Here is a 16,689-nt window from a genome sequence, read left to right as displayed (position 1 = left end):
TATTACTGACAGTTTTCTCCAAGGCAAAATACTTTACAGACACCAAAAATATATAAACAGTGGATAAATCACATTGCAAATGTATTCCAGATTGTAAAATGTATAATATAAACACACAGTTTATGACATTCCTTAGAAATCCTTTTGCTTAGTACCATTACATATATTTTGTAAAGGCATTTTTTTTTGTATTTCCAAAGAGGAAAAAAGACCTCAGGTGGTTGTGACTGTCTTACCTAACAAAAACAGCAGGTAAACCTGCAGTCAGGAAGACAATTCTATATCATTGGTCTTAAAAACTTCCAAGAACATTTTTTATTCAAAATATAAATGTGAAATTTTCTTAGATCTTCTAAGCAAAAATGCATATATACTTTCTTAAATCTTCTAAGCAGAAATACACATGTATATGCTGTGTGTTTGAAAAATCACTTAACTTCATAGCAGGAGCGGTCCCATAGGTAGAAAACATTATTAAACTTGTGTTACGTCTGTTGATAAATTGGTCTGTACACTAGTGCAAACTTTCTAGCTAAGATCCCAGTTTGCTGACACATCTCATCTAACTTGTAAGCTTGAACATTTTAGTAATGATACTATGCAAAAGAATTTTGTGTTCCTGCTGTTCTAAAGCTCATTCAAATACATTTTTGTACATCCTAATTTCCATTTATGTATTTAGACTGGTCACTAATAATATACCCATATTGCTCTTCTAAAGAGCTTAATCAGTGTAAAAACTACTTGATCTTTTGCAACATGAATGGGGAACCAAACCTCAGCTACATTAAAATCTAAAACATAGCCTTTAAGATGAACAACTGAACTTATAACTGATACTTGGGTCATATTCGGCACTACAAAAATATTCTTACTTTTGTAGCGCCGGTGTGTACCTGGTGGTAATTGGGCAGTAAGTCCTTTCGTGGTAGTCGAAGAGGAGGCGGGAAATTCCTTCCTATCTTCCTCTCGTCCTCAGCAATAAAGGCTTGTGGGCCCAACCTCCAATTCCAGTGGGCGCTCGGTTGGTGCAGTTTTATTGGAAGTGGGCCCACATTACTTCCAATCAGTGGGACCTAGAGGTTATTTGGGACAGGTATACTTTAGAGTTTGTGCATCCTCTTCCAGATGCTTCCGTGGAGTCTCCCTGTTGCTCTTGTCTAAAGGCCTTGGTGGTTGGGGATACTGCACAGACTTTTCGACCTTTGAGCTATCTGTCCTGTTCCCTCTGTCAAAATTCGTCAGGGGCGTTACTCTATTTTCTTTCCAGTTCCCAAGAAGGAGGGGTCCTTCAGGCCGATTTTGGACCTCAAAGTGGTCAACCGGGCTCTCAGAGTGACTCATTTTCGTATGGAATCTTCATTTGGTAATTGTAGGAGTTCAGTCAGGGGAGTTTCTGATGGCTCTGGATCTAACAGAAGCCTATATTCCTATTCAGGCTGCTCATCAGTGTTTTCTTTGCTTCGCTGTGCTGGGCAAACATTTCCAGTTTCAGGCTCTACCCTTTGGGCTAGCGACAGCCCCTCGTACGTTCACCAAGGTAATGGTGGTAGTAGCAGCTGCTCTCAGGAAAAAGGAGTTTTGGTTCATTCTTACTTGAACGATTGGCTAATCAGAGCGAAGTCTTTATCAGGAGAGTCCTCGGGCCACGGATCGAGTGGTAAGTTTTCTACTGTCTCTTGGTTGGGTAGTCAATGTCCAGAAAAGTCGTCTATAGCCATCCCAGTCGCTGGAGAATCTAGGAAGTGTGTTTCGGTACGCAGCAGGGCCAGGTTCTTCTTCCTTCAGCACGTATCACCAATTGTAGTCGCAAATTTGTCTGTTGTTGCAGTGCCTGGCGCTGAGTCCCAGGGATTATCTTCATGTTCTAGGCTCCATGGTGGCTACAATAGAAGTGGTCTCCTCAGAGGGATTCGTTACTGTGGAAGCTGTTCCTTTCAGCGTAGGTGCGGAGCAGTCTTCGCTGGTGGCTTTGGTCAACCAATCTAACCAAAGGTATACCTCTGGATCAGCCAAATTGGATAGTAGTCACAATGGATGCCAGTCTCAGAGGCTGGGGAGCTCACTGTCAGAGGCAGTACTCTCAGGGCCTCTGGTCTCTGCAGGAGACATCTTGCTCAATCAATCTGTTGGAGACCAGAGAAATCTAGCTAGCTCTCCTGGCGTTTGTTCCTCGGTTGGAGGGCAAGTCTGTCCAAGTGATTTCAGACAATTCCATGGCAGTGGCATACATCAATTGGCAAGGGGGGACATGGAGTCATCCGTTAGAGCTAGAAGCAGCGCTGCTGTTGCAGTGGGCAGAAAGTCATCTGACTGCTCTTTCCGCAGCTCATGTAGTGGGAGTGCAAAACGGTCAGGCAGACTTTCTCAGCCGAAACATTCTGGACCCTAGAGAAAACTCCCTAAGCGAGGAGGCGTTTCAAGCACTAGTTCAGTGTTGGGGGCTTCCCAGGATGGATCTGTTTGCTTCCATACTAAATGCAAAACTTCCTCTATTTTTCAGTCGGCGAAAGGATCCCAAAGTGCAGGGGGTGGATGCGCTCCTTCAGCCCTAGCAGTATGGCCTTCTGTATGTGTTTCCCCCATGGCCTCTCATATGGTGTCTACTTCAGGGGATTGAGTCTCACAGCGGCCGGGTAATTTTGATCTCCCCAGTCTGGCCTTGCAGACCTTGGTATGCCGACCTTTGACATCTGCTAATCGAGTCTCCCTTCAAATTTCCAGTCTCGCTGGGTCTTTTGGTGCAGGGTCTGGTTTCTCATCCCGATCCGGGTCGATTTTGTCTTATGGCTTGGCTCTTGAAAGGGCATGGCTGACGAAGAAGAGTTTCTCTGCAAAAGTAGTTAGCACTATGGTTCGATTTCGGCATTGTTCCATGTCCCTGAATTATGTGCGGACTTGGAGGATCTTAGAGGTGTGGTGTGAGGAATTGGGAATCTTTTTTTTTTCAGGCCTCAGTTTCGCAGATTTTGGATTTTTTACAGTGAGGTTTGATAAGGGTTTGGCCTTGGCCTCACTTAAGGTGCATGTTGTGACCTTATCCTCTTTTCGGGGGCGAGTTCAAGGGAAGTCGCTGGCGAGCCATCCGGATGTGTTACGATTTCTGTGGGGAGCGAACCTTCTTCATCCTCCTTCTTGGTTAGACTTTCCTTGCTGGGATCTTAATCTGGTGCTTTCGGTTCTTACAAAGCCTCCGAGCCTTTGTCTTCCTGTATGGTGAAGGATTTGACTCTCAAGATGGTATTTTTGGTAGCTATTGCATCAGCTAGGCGGGTATCAGAGTTGCAGGCATTGTCTTGTAGGTCACCGTTTTTTTTTTAATTCTGTAAGAATTGTGTGGTGTGGCGTACAGTACCGTCCTTTCTTCCCAAAGTTTTGTCTAGGTTCCACTTGTCTTAGCCGGTGGTGTTACCTGTGCTTGGTTCCTCATCAGGGTCAGAGAAGCAGCGACGTTTGAAGTGTCTCAATGTTAAGTGGGCTCTGAAGCATTATTTGAGGGCTACGGAGGAATTCCGTCACACAGATAATTTGTTCCTTTTGATTGGTGTTTCTCGCAAAGGTCTCATGGCTTCTAAACCTACTATTTCCCGTTGGCTCAAGGAAATGATTGCTTCGGCTTAACTTCTTTAGAGTAAGCCCATTCCAGAGAGGGTTAAAGCACACTCTACAAGAAATCAGGGGTCGTCGTGGGCAGAGCTGTGCTTGGTCCTGCCTCTTGACACTTGTAAGGCGGCAAATTGGTCTTCATTGCATTCGTTTTCCAAGCACTATCGGTTGGATGTTCAGAGTCGTCAGGAGGCTGCATTTGGTGCTAAAGTCCTTACAGCGGGGTTGCTTGGTACCCTGCCTTGAATTTACTGCTTTGCTACTTCCCATCAGTCACATTCTGGCCCAGTCTGGAGGGACACTAAGGAAGGAGAAATGAGACCTTACCTGCTAATTTGCTTTCCTTTAGTCCCTCCGGACCGGCCCAGACCCCTCCCTTGGTTCATTTTGTTTTTTTCGTGTTCAGCGGTTCCAATTTCCTGGGAGCTATGTTCGTTGGATGTTACGTATTAAAAAAAAGAGAGAAACAAAGAGAATCTGTTTATGCCTAAAAGAACAAATGTTTTCAATTACAGTGTCTGGCATGTGAGGGCATGTTGGTGGACACATTCATGGAATGGCAGACGCTCAGTGTTAGCATGCTGCTGCTGGCTGCTCAGGCTTTTCGGATGCACAATTGGTATTTTTTGTGTCTTCCTGTTTTCTTCCTTCTGCTTTGGTAGGATAATACTGGATCTTTCTCTGGCTGGCAAGGGCTCTTATTGGCTGTTTCTCTAGAGTCACAGTCTCTCAGTTTCCACCTGCTGGAAGGTGTGTACAACCCATCAGTCACATTCTGAGCCAGTCTGGAGGGACTAAAGGAAAGCAAATTAGCAGGTAAGGTCTAATTTCTCCTTTCCCTGCCATGGTAAAAATGGCCCAGTGCGTACCAAAAACACGCACCCACACTACAGCAGGCCACTTTTTACCATGGCTTAGCTAGAGGACCCTTGAAATTCTAGGTTGTGCATGTGTGTGTAGTTTTTTTTGTGCTGTATTGGATGTTAGATTTAGGGGCCCTTTTACAAAGACGCAGATGGGCCTACACACATACAGCGTGCGCCAAATTGGCACTACTGCCCAGCTAGCGCATGAGCCAGACATTAATTCTGAATTTGGCATGTGCCAAATCCCACAGTAGAACATAATTTTCTATTTTCTACCATGGGCAACTTTTCCGGCGGTAAACAGTAGTTGGCGCTCACTACATGCTAGGGCAGTAGGTGGCAGTAAGGTCTCAGGCCGAAAATAGACACTTGCTGGTTTCAATTTTAGCGCATGTCCATTTTCTGGCCCCTTTAAAAAAAGCCCCTTTTCCTAGATGCAGTAAAAAAAGGGCCCAGGGTTCCCCCAAAATACGCGCTCGCCTTACTGCAGACTACTTTTTACTGTGGCTTAGTGAAAGGACCCCTCAGTGATGTATTTATTCTAATATTTTTATGATTTTTTTTTTAATTTCCATTTGTAATCTGCCGTAAACTATTGTTGGTTAATCAGAAAATACTCAAATTAAATTAAAATGAAATTAAAGCTGTTCTGTTCTCCTGATCCCAGAAGTGCAGCAATGGATTTCTGTACCTCTGAGTTAGAAGAGGTATATTTACTTTCTTGATTTGTAGGTCCTGGTCAGGCATTCTGGGCCCCTTTTACCAAGCTATGGCAGAAAGGGTGCATGCCGGATGCCCCCTTTTAATACAGCAGGTAAAAGGTAGGTCTTTCTTTTCTGTAGGAAATGGCCGTGCAGTAAGGACTAGGACCTCTGAAAAAACCTGGACCGCTAAACAGGAGCCATTCTATCTGGCCTAAAAATGACGAAAATCATGGCGACCACGACTCAAGAAAGTACTGTGCCCAGACCCTCTGGGCCGATCCTCCGGCAGTCTTGGAACCTTAGACTCCCAGAGGCTGTGAACTAGCTTGTCTAACTCATCTCCAAATAATAACGATCCCTTAAAAGGAAACCGCATCCGCAGACCAGCCACGCAACCACAGGGAATGACAGATCACCACAGAAAAAGCCGTAGACTTCTACGTGGTGCTCAGTAAATTATACAAAGCGTCCGCCAAAAATTCCAAACCCATCTCCAGTTTGGCTAGTTCGGCATCAATCAGCAAGAAATCATCTAATGCATTATCTAACACCTTCTCTGACCAGCAAAAGCAAGCCCTCGCCACCAAAGAACCACAAATAGCCGCCTGCACCGCAAAGACAGACATCAAAGGTACTCTTTAACAATGACTCTATACGGCAATCCTGGACATCTTTAAGCACAGTCTCACCACCTACTGGAACCGTATTACGCTTAGTAATTGCCAAGACTACCGCGTCCACCACCGGAGGACACAGAAGGGTTTTGTTCGAATCTGGGATGGGATAAAGATGCATAATGGATCTAGCTGGACAAAACGCTGAATCCAGGATGTCCCACTGAGCCTGAATGATGTCCTAATATCCTGATGCACAAGGAAAGTCTTACCATACGGTCGAATACCTTTTACCAAAAGGTCTACTTTCCTGGTTTCCACCAAAGAAACTTCCTGCTTCTCAAAACGTAAAGTAGCGGAAACCAAGGAAATAAACTCCTGAAGATTGTCTTTGTGAAAACTTCTTACTATGGAAGGCTCCTCTCTCGGAGCAAGACTCTTCGCCCCCCGGATCAACCAGGGCCGAATCCTCAGGAGCTTGCCTATCAGGAACAAAAATCAGGCTCCTCAAGGAACGGCATCTCGTGATCTGGCTAAGAAGACAAGTCCTCCTCCAAATGCCAGGAATGCCTACGCCGATTTGCCGCCACCAACTGACTTTCTGGATGCCTTTTACCAGACACCTCCAAAGGACTGGAGTTATGGAGTAAAAATGCCCAATACATCTGAAGCACAAATTCAGGGGAAAACCTGCCTTCTGAAGAAGCTGACAAACCCGCAGACTTTGAGAAAGCTGAGACATTGGCAACATTGGCAGAGAAGGAGAAACTGCAGGAGGAGGCGGTTCCCATCAAAATGGGAGCCGAGAAAATAGCACCTCAACTTGCTGAATCGCCCCCCCATCCCCCGATTCCGGCGCCAGTGCTTTGGATGTCTCAGCTACCTGCTCTGATGACCCCTCCAATGCTGTGCAAAACTTGCAGCATCCGCTCGTGCCGAGACCCCGCCGCTGACAGACTGTGCAGCAGTGGAGTTTCTCTGCTAAGGCACCTTTGTGTTTACCTTTTTTTTTTTTTAAATGCCGCTTAAGAAAGCAGTAGAGAAATTAGAAAGGCTAGCCACCATAGGAGGATGGGAGCTGTCCTGCTTGCTTACAACACCAACAGCCAAAGAAAGTTCTGAGGTTTGCTTGTTTTTTGTTTTTTTTTTTAAATCATGAATGCGGCTGCCTCTCCCTTCTTCAGCAGCAACGAGTGATAACAGTTGACTTTTTACAATAAATTGCACATGTTGGTATCACACTGGTCTACCTCCCTTCTTCTTCTGTTTGCTTTGTTGTGCTTGTTGTTAGGGGGAACTTCTGCTTTTGTGTGTGTGTGGGGGGGGGGGGGGGCGTTCTGAGTCAAAGATAATGGCCAGTATTTTCTCAGTAGGCAACAGTAGAATATGACCCCTCCCAAATCACCGGTCTCTCAGAAGGACAATTTATTCACCTTCTACACCCAGAGGAGATTTGTTTAACTAGGATTAATTTGGATTTATATGTCTGCTATGACAAAACAATCATTCATTCAAATAAGAGTATTCCTATGCTACTGTCACATGAAAAAGAATTAATAATAAAATAGTGTGTGATACCTAACTGGGTACTTCGGTACTAAAAGTCCTCCTATACAGATTGAACAGAACAGGGAAAAGTGGGAGCCCTCACAATTCAGATGCCAGAATTCTAAGGATTTGTCTCCCCTCCCATTGTACCGAATAGGTTCTATAAGCCAAAAACTCTGAAAACCAATTTAAACTGGTCCAACAACTTCCACTGTGCTCTTTTATTGGTAAGTCAAACAGAGCAAATAATTGAGTTGCATCAGAATAGATTGACCTCTTTAAACTACTATCAAACACAGTTCATGCAATATGGTAGTCAATAAAGGAGGGAAGTTATCAACATGGGTTACCTTTTTTTTTTTAATTTCCATTTTTTATTTTACAAAAAAAATTGTACAGAAAGTATTACCACTAGTTTATAGGAAATAATCATATACATCATATTTTCAGTGAGATTTACTACTAAAGTCCACAATTAGGGCAAGACACAATTCAAGGATTTATCTGCTGATAATTTTAAGAAAATGAATAGAAGGTATTCCGAGTATATTCTTTATGGAGTGGATATAATAGGAGTTGTCGACGGGGGAAGTGTAGTCAAGACCTGTCTAGAGTCCAGGAAGGATAACAAGTGTTCACTTTCAAAACAAACGTATTTAACAGATTGAAATTTAACAATACATTTGCAGGGAAAATTATGCCAAAAGGTTCCACCCAATTGAAGCACACGGAAACGAAATTTCAAAAAGGCCTGTTACCTCTTTTGTGTTTGTCTCAAAATGTCAGGAAAAACTTTAACTTTACAATTCAGAAAATCTTCCTATCGGTGTTTGAAGAAAGACTTTAAAATCCAATCTCAGTCAGGCTGAAGGACAAAGTCCACAATTAAAGTGGCAGGTTGTACACCTAATAGATCATCCTCTATAGTCTGTGAGATATTTAAATTCAGTTCCTCAAATGGAATTCCTATGTTTGGTAATATTTGTTCCATTGATTTCTTAACATATAGTGCTAAATAATATATTTTAGAAACAGGTGGGTAAAGTTGTTCTGAGATTTTTAGCACTTCTGAAAGGTACCTCTTAAAAGTTATCAAAGGAGCCATTGCAGGCACTTTAGGAAAATGTATAAACCTTAACGTTTTCAACCATAGTTGATTTTCTAGATTTTCTATTTTCCTTTGAAGTAATATATTTTCTTTAATCATTACTGCTTGATTTTCCTTAATTTTATTAGTTTCACTCTTAATTTCTTTTTCAAAGGAATAAGTTTGTATCATTTGTGTTTCCAATTCTGCCACTTTACCCAGGAGCGTTTGAGTAACTGTTAACATGAAAGTAATTTTCTGTGTAAAAGAATTTTCAAGACTCACCAAGGCATCCCAAATATTTTCAAGGGTAATTCTTTCTGGTTTCTTCATCCTCAAAACCTTAACTGAAAACTGAGTCTCCTCCTGGACTCCTCCATTACTCATAACTTTCACCTCCTTTGTTCCAACTCCTAGTTCTCCGACAGTGTTTCCCGCAGTGCCTCCCTGCACTGCTGCACTCGGCAATCCACTGCCTTCGTCTGCCCCTGCTCCCAGACCAATCATCTCCTCGTTGGGTCTGAGCGAACTGGGGCATCCAACTGGCTGCGTTGCCAGCATCACCGATGGACTCCGCTCCTCTGGACTCAGTGTGATGTCCCCTTCAAGCGGGAAGAGCGGCTCACCTTCTGCCGCTCCTCCCTGCAATGAAGCATTTTGCCCAGCCAACTCTCCTTGGATGGCGAAATTATCCATCGGGCCCAGCTCCAATTTTGCAGCGGGAGCAGGGTTAACCCTCTAACTTCCCCTTCTCTTGGGCATTAGAAAAATGTTAATAGGAATCAATATCAGCGAGAACGAGGTGAGTCCGAGGAGCACTCTCACACACTTCCTATTTGGACGCCATCTTGCCCCTTCTACCAACATGGATTACCTTAAGACAGATGATTTTATCACAAATTGTGCTAGTTTAGCACAGGTCTTATTGTATGCAATGAGACCTAGTTACTAATAGCCCAGATTAATAGTAAAATAACCTATAAATGGTAGCCCATGTTGATAACTTACCTTACAAAAAGTCTCCTTACTATAAAACGGTCAAAATTCTGACTGTGTCCAATTCAGGAAACCATCAGCATCTAAATAATTTTGCAGTTGTTTAGAAATAATAACTTCCATTAATTTGGCTATTATTATTATTAGCATTTGTATAGTGCTACCAGACGCACACAGCGCTGAACAACTGATACAAAGAGACAGTCCCTGCTCAAAAGAGCTTACAATCTAAATAATACAGACAAGCAGTGGCGTTCCTAGGGGGGCTGACACCCGTGGTGGATTGCTGATGCGCCCCGCCCCCTGGGTGCAGCGTGACCCCCCCCCCCGGCAAAAGAACCCCCCTGGGTGCACGCCGCTGGGGGGGGTGCGCCGTGCACCTCTTCACTTCGTTTCCATGCTCCCTCTGGCCCCGGAACAGGAAGTAACCTGTTCCAGGGCAGAGGGAGCACAGAACGAACGTAGCGGACAGGCGAGCGACACCCCCCCAGTGGCGTGCACCCGGGGCGGAAATCCCCCACCTTGGTACGCCACTGCAGACAAGACAGTTACGGGTGAGGGAAGTAATGGGTGAGAAGGGAGGAAGAGACAAGGGGAGGGCAATTGTGGCTAGGAGCTAAAAGCAACAGTGAAAAGGTGGGTTTTCAGCATAGATTTGAAAACAGGTAGAGATGGAGATAGGCGTATAGGTGCAGGAAGTCTATTCCAGGCATAAGGTGCCGCGAGAGAAAAGGAGTGAAGCCTGGAGTTAGCAGTGGAGGAGAAGGAGGACGACAAGAGAGACTTGTCCAGTGAGCGGAGTTCACGGGGAGGAATGACAAGAATATGACAAGAATATGGGCCACAGGTCAATAATTAGCACAAACTTGAGATCCCTTGCTATTTGGTTTCAGCAGAGAACTCACAACAATCTGACCAAGGGGTTCAGAGAACTGACCACCTAAGAAAATGCCAACCAAAGTATAATCTCTTCTGGCAGAGTATCTGGTAGAACCCCAGATGCAAAGATCTACCATGCATGTACTTTCTGCAAATTTATTTACCAAGTGTCGAAATTCTAACAGAGAGATACTACTACTACTTATCATTTCTATAGCACTACAAGGCACACGCAGCGCTGTACACCATGATAGAAGAGAACCTCTCCCATAAGCAAGTGGACTATATCACAATGAAACTTACTATCATCCATTTCTAAACTACTAATAGCCCCATTCACATAATTGAAAGGAGCAGAATTAGAGCTATGTAGATCAGCAAACTTCTGCTGAACAAATGCCTCAAACACAAAAGCTTCTAAAGCAGAAACCACAACATTAGAGAAACCTGACTTAACCAATCTTTTAACTACTTTAAACAATTCTCTGAAGTCATTATCCCCTTTTACAATCACTTTAGAAAAATAGGAATGCTTCGTCTCTCTGATTGCTATTTTATAAACCTTATATTTGCACCATTGCAGCTTTACAAGTTGTTTTCCAGAATCCTTCCATCATCTCTCTATACAGCGTCATCTGATTTTATCTTCAAGTACTCAGAAATACACAAGAGAGATTATTCTTTTAGTCATTGTAGACCACCTATACAGGGCTATCTGATCCAGAATCACTGTTAACAGGTTATCCCAAATCAATAATTGATCAGAAGAGGAATTTAAACTACAATCTTTAAGCACAGCAGCAACAGTCGCTCTTGTAAAAATTTTCATAAAGAGAAAAGAAAATTTGGAGGGAATCATCAATGGTAGCATTAATGCCAACAAAGAACAATCAGACCAAATTATGGAAGAAGTATCACACACATCAATAATAGAGAAGCCCGGTTTTGAGCATGAGGGAAATAGCATCAAACTGGTATCCTCCTGTATATGTAGTAGCTGAAGTAATTTTTACTAAATTTAAGTCATCCATAAAAAAAAAGAATGAGGATACTTTGAAGTCGACAACATCTTTCAAACGTAGGTTAAAATCGCCTGACAGTTCTCTCACGACTAGTGGTGTCTTACATGGTCACTGATAAAGGTTGGGTTTTTTTTAGCATTATCCCAAGGACGAGGAGGTCTATGAACCAGGTGATGCAAGATAAAACTGTTCTGCTTTTTTTTTAGTGGAAATTGGGTTCACAAGGCTTTAGTGAAAGTTTGGTTCATAAAGCCCATAAGACCTGCAAGTTTCAAAGGGCTTGTAAAGCCAATACTAACAGCATTACTTCTTGCACTAACAGCATAACTTAATTTTCCCTTTTTTTCTCTCTCTCCACTTATATTTGTACTGAAGAGATTTCTCGGGATGGCAAACAAGCATACAACTGTTATCAGTGGTGCTTGGGAGAAGTCAAAATATCAAAACATTGTGAGAACTAAAACATATTCATCTTTCTCACCCTCCTCTTGCACCTGTAATAAAGTTTTTTTCCCCTTAAATGTGCACAAACTTTGAGTGGGTGCTCTAGCCAGCGCACCCCTCAAGCAGGGGAAATTATAATTGTACTAGTTTTTAGTTGTTTAGGTTAGGGACCTCGTTGCACTTGTTAGAGACTTTCTGCAGATTTCACACAGTGTGTGACTCTCCATGCCTATTTTGCCTTACTTGGAATCTGAAGCCTTTGCTCAGACTCAGCAAGACTGCTGAGAGCTGTAACCTGTCCTGTGGTTGACAGGAGATTACAGAGTGACTTGTTCCTAAGCCTGATATTTCCTGCGTTACATATCTAATTCTTGTGCGTTCATGTGTTTCGCTGTAGTTTCTCACATGGAAATGCTAAAGAACTAAGTAGTACTGCCAACAGCTGTTAGCAGACCAGATCATGGGATCAAGTGTTAGAGTCATGGGATTTTCTAAATAACCTGTGTGAATGCTACAGCTGTGAATGTACCAACTGAGTTAACTTTTGAAGATTGGCTAGAGAACCCTGATGTATTGTGTGCAGTTATTTTAGGGTTTCTGTTATTATTCTTGCTACTTCTGCAGTTTTGCAATCCTTATAGATAGTTTGCCACATATACCCATGTTTAAAATTAGAGTAAGTACAAAGCAACAAATTAAAAGGGAGGGAGGCCGCCTGCCTGGGTGGTCCAACTGCGGACAACAGACTACAGTAGCAGACCTTGTGGGAAATTGAGCATGCTCCACAGCCTGGCCTAAGTTTGATACCAAAGTTTCTCGTGCTGGAGTTAAAACTGCTATAGAAACTTTGGCCTTGGACAAAAGAGGGAAAGAGGAGAGAAATGTAGCAGTGAAATTGGGATGGCTATTCCTTACTGCTCTTCAGAATGTTGATGAGACTGTTAGGTAAGGTCAGAAGAAACTCTCAGAGCAAAAAATTCAGACCCTGAAAAACACTAATATGTTCTCCAGAGAAGTGTTAGAAATGAAAACACAGAGAGTTTCAGAGCTACAGGATAAATGTGCAGCTTTAACTTGCTGAGTGATCAATACATACCATAAGCAGAGACAAGGGATTAAGTATAAACATGCCAGTGCTCTGCAGGTCAAAGCCATAATTCTTACTCCAAATTAGGACACATATATTTAGAGAAGAAACCTCACAGATTCAAGGGGAAGAGGATTTCATTTTAGACTCCGATAAATAAAAACTGAATGTGCTGTGAGACCACTTAGGAAAAGCAGAAAGGGAAAGCTGGTGTGTGTGTGGGGGGGGGGGGGGGGGGGGGGGGGGGTTGAGCTACATAGACTCTTACAATCAGAGATTTTACACAGGCAGATCTGCTGGATATAAATAAACAATTTGGACAAAAGCCAGTTAAAGGAATTTTGAGGTGCTTAGTTAGATTATGGGATGAAGGGGATGACTCTATTCAAATTAAAATGGTGGAGATGGGAAGTTTACATCCTACACTGTGTGATAAAGTCACATCCAGGATAGTTGGGTTAAGGCAGTGTCAGCTTGAAATACAAGTCCTAGAAGGCCTTGCAGGCAAGGAGCCAGGGGATGAGATGAGGAACCCGGACTGGACTCCTAGCTGCAATGGGGAAAGACATGGGTGTAAGCTGACAGGACGTGTAGATGGGCTGCCACTAGGGGGAAAGAGAGTTAGGAAACCCTGTGTGCAGGAACCCATCATTAGTCTAATGCTTAACTCAACTGGTATGGGTGTGGGGGAAGCTAATGGAAGGAGAATGATTGCTTGTGAGAGCAGAAGCCAGGGATTGATTAGGCAGGTGGGAAGGAGTCCCACAGGAGAGAAGCAGTTGCAGGCTGAAAACCCTTGGGTAAGAGAGGTCCCTAAAGTACTGAAGCAGGCTGAAATCCTTTGGGGTGTGAGGAAGTCCCATAGGTATTTGCAGGCTTAAAATCCTTGGGTAAGGGAGGTCCCTAAAGTATTGAATTTACCAGTGAAGCTGATGCAGGGTGAAATCCTTTGGGTATGCGGAGTCCCTAAAGTATTGAACTCTCCTGAAGGTACAGAGAGTGGAAGGTAGAAACTGCTGCTTTGTGATTTAACTGTGATGATGAATTGAATGAACTGCTTCTATTTGGAATTGAACTACTGCTTATTGTGCACTGGATAAACAGCCCCGACTGGAGCTGACTGTGAGCCAGTATTGAATCCTGATATGTGCTGATAGCCTACTGCTTAAAGGGGACTATTTGCCACACACTTTCAGGTGGCTTATATGTGCTTAAGATTGAAGGTGAATGCTGCTGTTGGAACTGTGTATCAGGTCTACTAGAAGCCTGCATGGAATAAAGTCTTTAAGATTGAAGTTGCGGGTGGACATTTATTTCTTGACTGTACCGGAAGCCTGTGGCTGGAGGAGATTGTTCTATCCTTGGCTGCACTTAGAGGTACCCTGCTTACAACTGAGACAAACATTAAAAGATTTGCAAGCAAATGAGGCACAATCTTTAGTCCAGTGGATAACTACAGCCACACAGCAAGCTTGGACAGATCCTAGTAACATTGAGGAGGATGGGAAGCCAGGAGATGGGAATTCAGGCAGCAGTTTACAAGCCTGCACAATTTCATGGTGGTAGCTTTCGCTGCAGGAATGCGAGCACATATCTTTAAACACACTCCAGGCCACCTAAGAGGCACACTTTTGAGCATGCTAGTTTAAGTTAATTTAGTTTATTTCTTTCTGCCTTTATCCAAGGTAGATTCCAATAAAAACAAACATAATCATAAAAACAGGCAAAAATTAAAAGTACAACTACACAAAGTTGTTCAAAAAGAAACAACACAAATACAATATCAGGTCACCCAAACAAACAATGCATAACTGGGACATAAGGATTTTCAGTGTTAGAGATCACACGTTTGCTGGGACAGCTAGAAGAGATGGGCGTGCACTCACAAGTTACTCGAACCATGAGTTGTTAATGAGAAAGAAAAAAACTAAGGGGGATGTGACATGGCACACAACAGAAAAGCAGTGATCTGTAAAAGGCAAGGGTTAATAGGAAGCTTTCTAACTAACAGCCAAATGCAGTTTTACTTAAGCTAAGGGAAGAAAACTGTCAAAAAGCAAACAAATCCAAGACAGGAGTACAGTCACAGCAGGGGGTGGGCTGTTCCCTGATTTAAGGCAATGGAAAATTCCCTTCCCTATACAATGAGAGGGAGGCAGATCCCTGCCTCAGTATGACCTTTGAGAGCAGCACAAGATCTATACCCATATGATCCTTTACAAGTTATGACAGCCCTGTGAATTCATGGAACACTAACAGGGAAGAAAATGAGTCATGTTCTATGATGCAGACTGAGACAAACTCTGTAGAATAGACCCCAATTGTTATCCCTCCACCCAGAACAGAACAAATTTGCCAACATGAAGATGCATAGGGAGAGGACAGATGACCCAGGAGATACCACAGATGGACAATGTCACATCTACTGTAAGTCCATCACTAATTGGGTGTGGTCCTTGTTGAATCCTACCTTATGTGAGCCTGCAGAAGAGACAGTTTAATTGATGACCCAAAAGACAGGATGCAGCATCAGGCACCAGGCCACATGCACACTACCTTTTGAACTAGAAGTTGCAAAACTGAGCAACAGAGACACCTGGAGGTTAGAAACAGAAAAAAATAGAAACATGACGGCAGATAAAAGCCAAATGGCCCATCCAGTCTGCCCATCCTCTGTAACCCCTAACATTTCCTTTTCCTAAGCAATCCTACGTGCTCATCCCATGCCTTTTAAAATTCTGACACAGTCTTCGACTCCACAACCTCCTCTGGGAGGCCATTCCACGCTTCCACCACTCTTTCTGTGAAATAATACTTTCTTAGAATACTCCTAAGCCTATTCCCTCAACTTCATTGTACACTCCCTCATTTCAGAGTTTTTCTTCAGTTGAAAAAAGCTTACTTCCTGTACATTAATGCACCTGAGATATTTAAACATCTCTATCATATCTCCTCTCTCCCGCCTTTCGTTCAGCGTATACATGTTGAGGTTCATAAGCCTGTCCCTATATTTTTTGTGTTCCACACCACTTACTAATTTTGTAGCTGCCCTCTGGACTGACTCCATCCTGTTTACTTCTTTTCGTAGTTGCTGTCTCCATAACTGAACACAGTACCCCAAATGGGGCCTCACCAGAGACTTACACAATAGCACTATCATCTCCTTTTTCCTGCTGGCCATCCCTCTTTTTATGCACTCAAGCATCCTTCTGGCTTTGACCATCACTTTTTCTACCTGTTTGGAAGGCTGTGGCAGAACAAGAATCACAAGTGCATTTCTGTGGAGTTTGGGTCCTGAGAACTTCTTGAAACACAGAGCATGTATCCACCTCCAGAGAAGTAACTGCCAGTCCCTGACTAGGCTCTCTTTCAAACAAAGCATAGAACTGGCAACCAGCCAATTCCAGTGAAGTCAGGCCAGCCTATAGTCAAATGGATATTTATTTATTATTTATTAATTTTAAAAACTTATATCCTGCCTGAAACCAAGTGGCTTACAATAAAACATAAGAAATAATAAAACAAATAAAATATTACCAAACAAAAGACAAAACTATCATACAAATTTATCATTTACTAATCCTATCCAGAGATTTATACAATGTATAGTATACTTGTCAAAGCCTGAGGATTATATATCAAAAGAAAACCTGCACAATCTGATTCTCTAAGCCTAGAGGTTACATATCAAAGAATACCTGTACAAAAAGATAAGTTTTCAATACCTTCTTAAATTTTTGTAATGAAATACAAAATCGTACATATCCAGACACACTATTCCACAATAGCGATCCAGCAATTGAAAAGGAACTTGCTGATGTCTCTGCATAATGTAT

At 42.9% G+C, this 16,689-nt stretch overlaps 1 protein-coding gene across 16 annotated transcripts in view; it reads right to left on the bottom strand.

Annotated features, from left to right (window-relative positions):
- Positions 1-16,689, bottom strand: part of RIMS1 (regulating synaptic membrane exocytosis 1) — an 871,728-nt gene that overhangs the window by 386,252 nt on the left and 468,787 nt on the right. The window lies entirely within an intron of this gene.

This window comes from Microcaecilia unicolor, chromosome 3 (genome assembly GCF_901765095.1).
Source record: "Microcaecilia unicolor chromosome 3, aMicUni1.1, whole genome shotgun sequence".
NCBI classification, from domain to species: Eukaryota; Metazoa; Chordata; class Amphibia; order Gymnophiona; family Siphonopidae; genus Microcaecilia; species Microcaecilia unicolor.
This window is presented reverse-complemented; position numbering and strand designations above follow the sequence as displayed.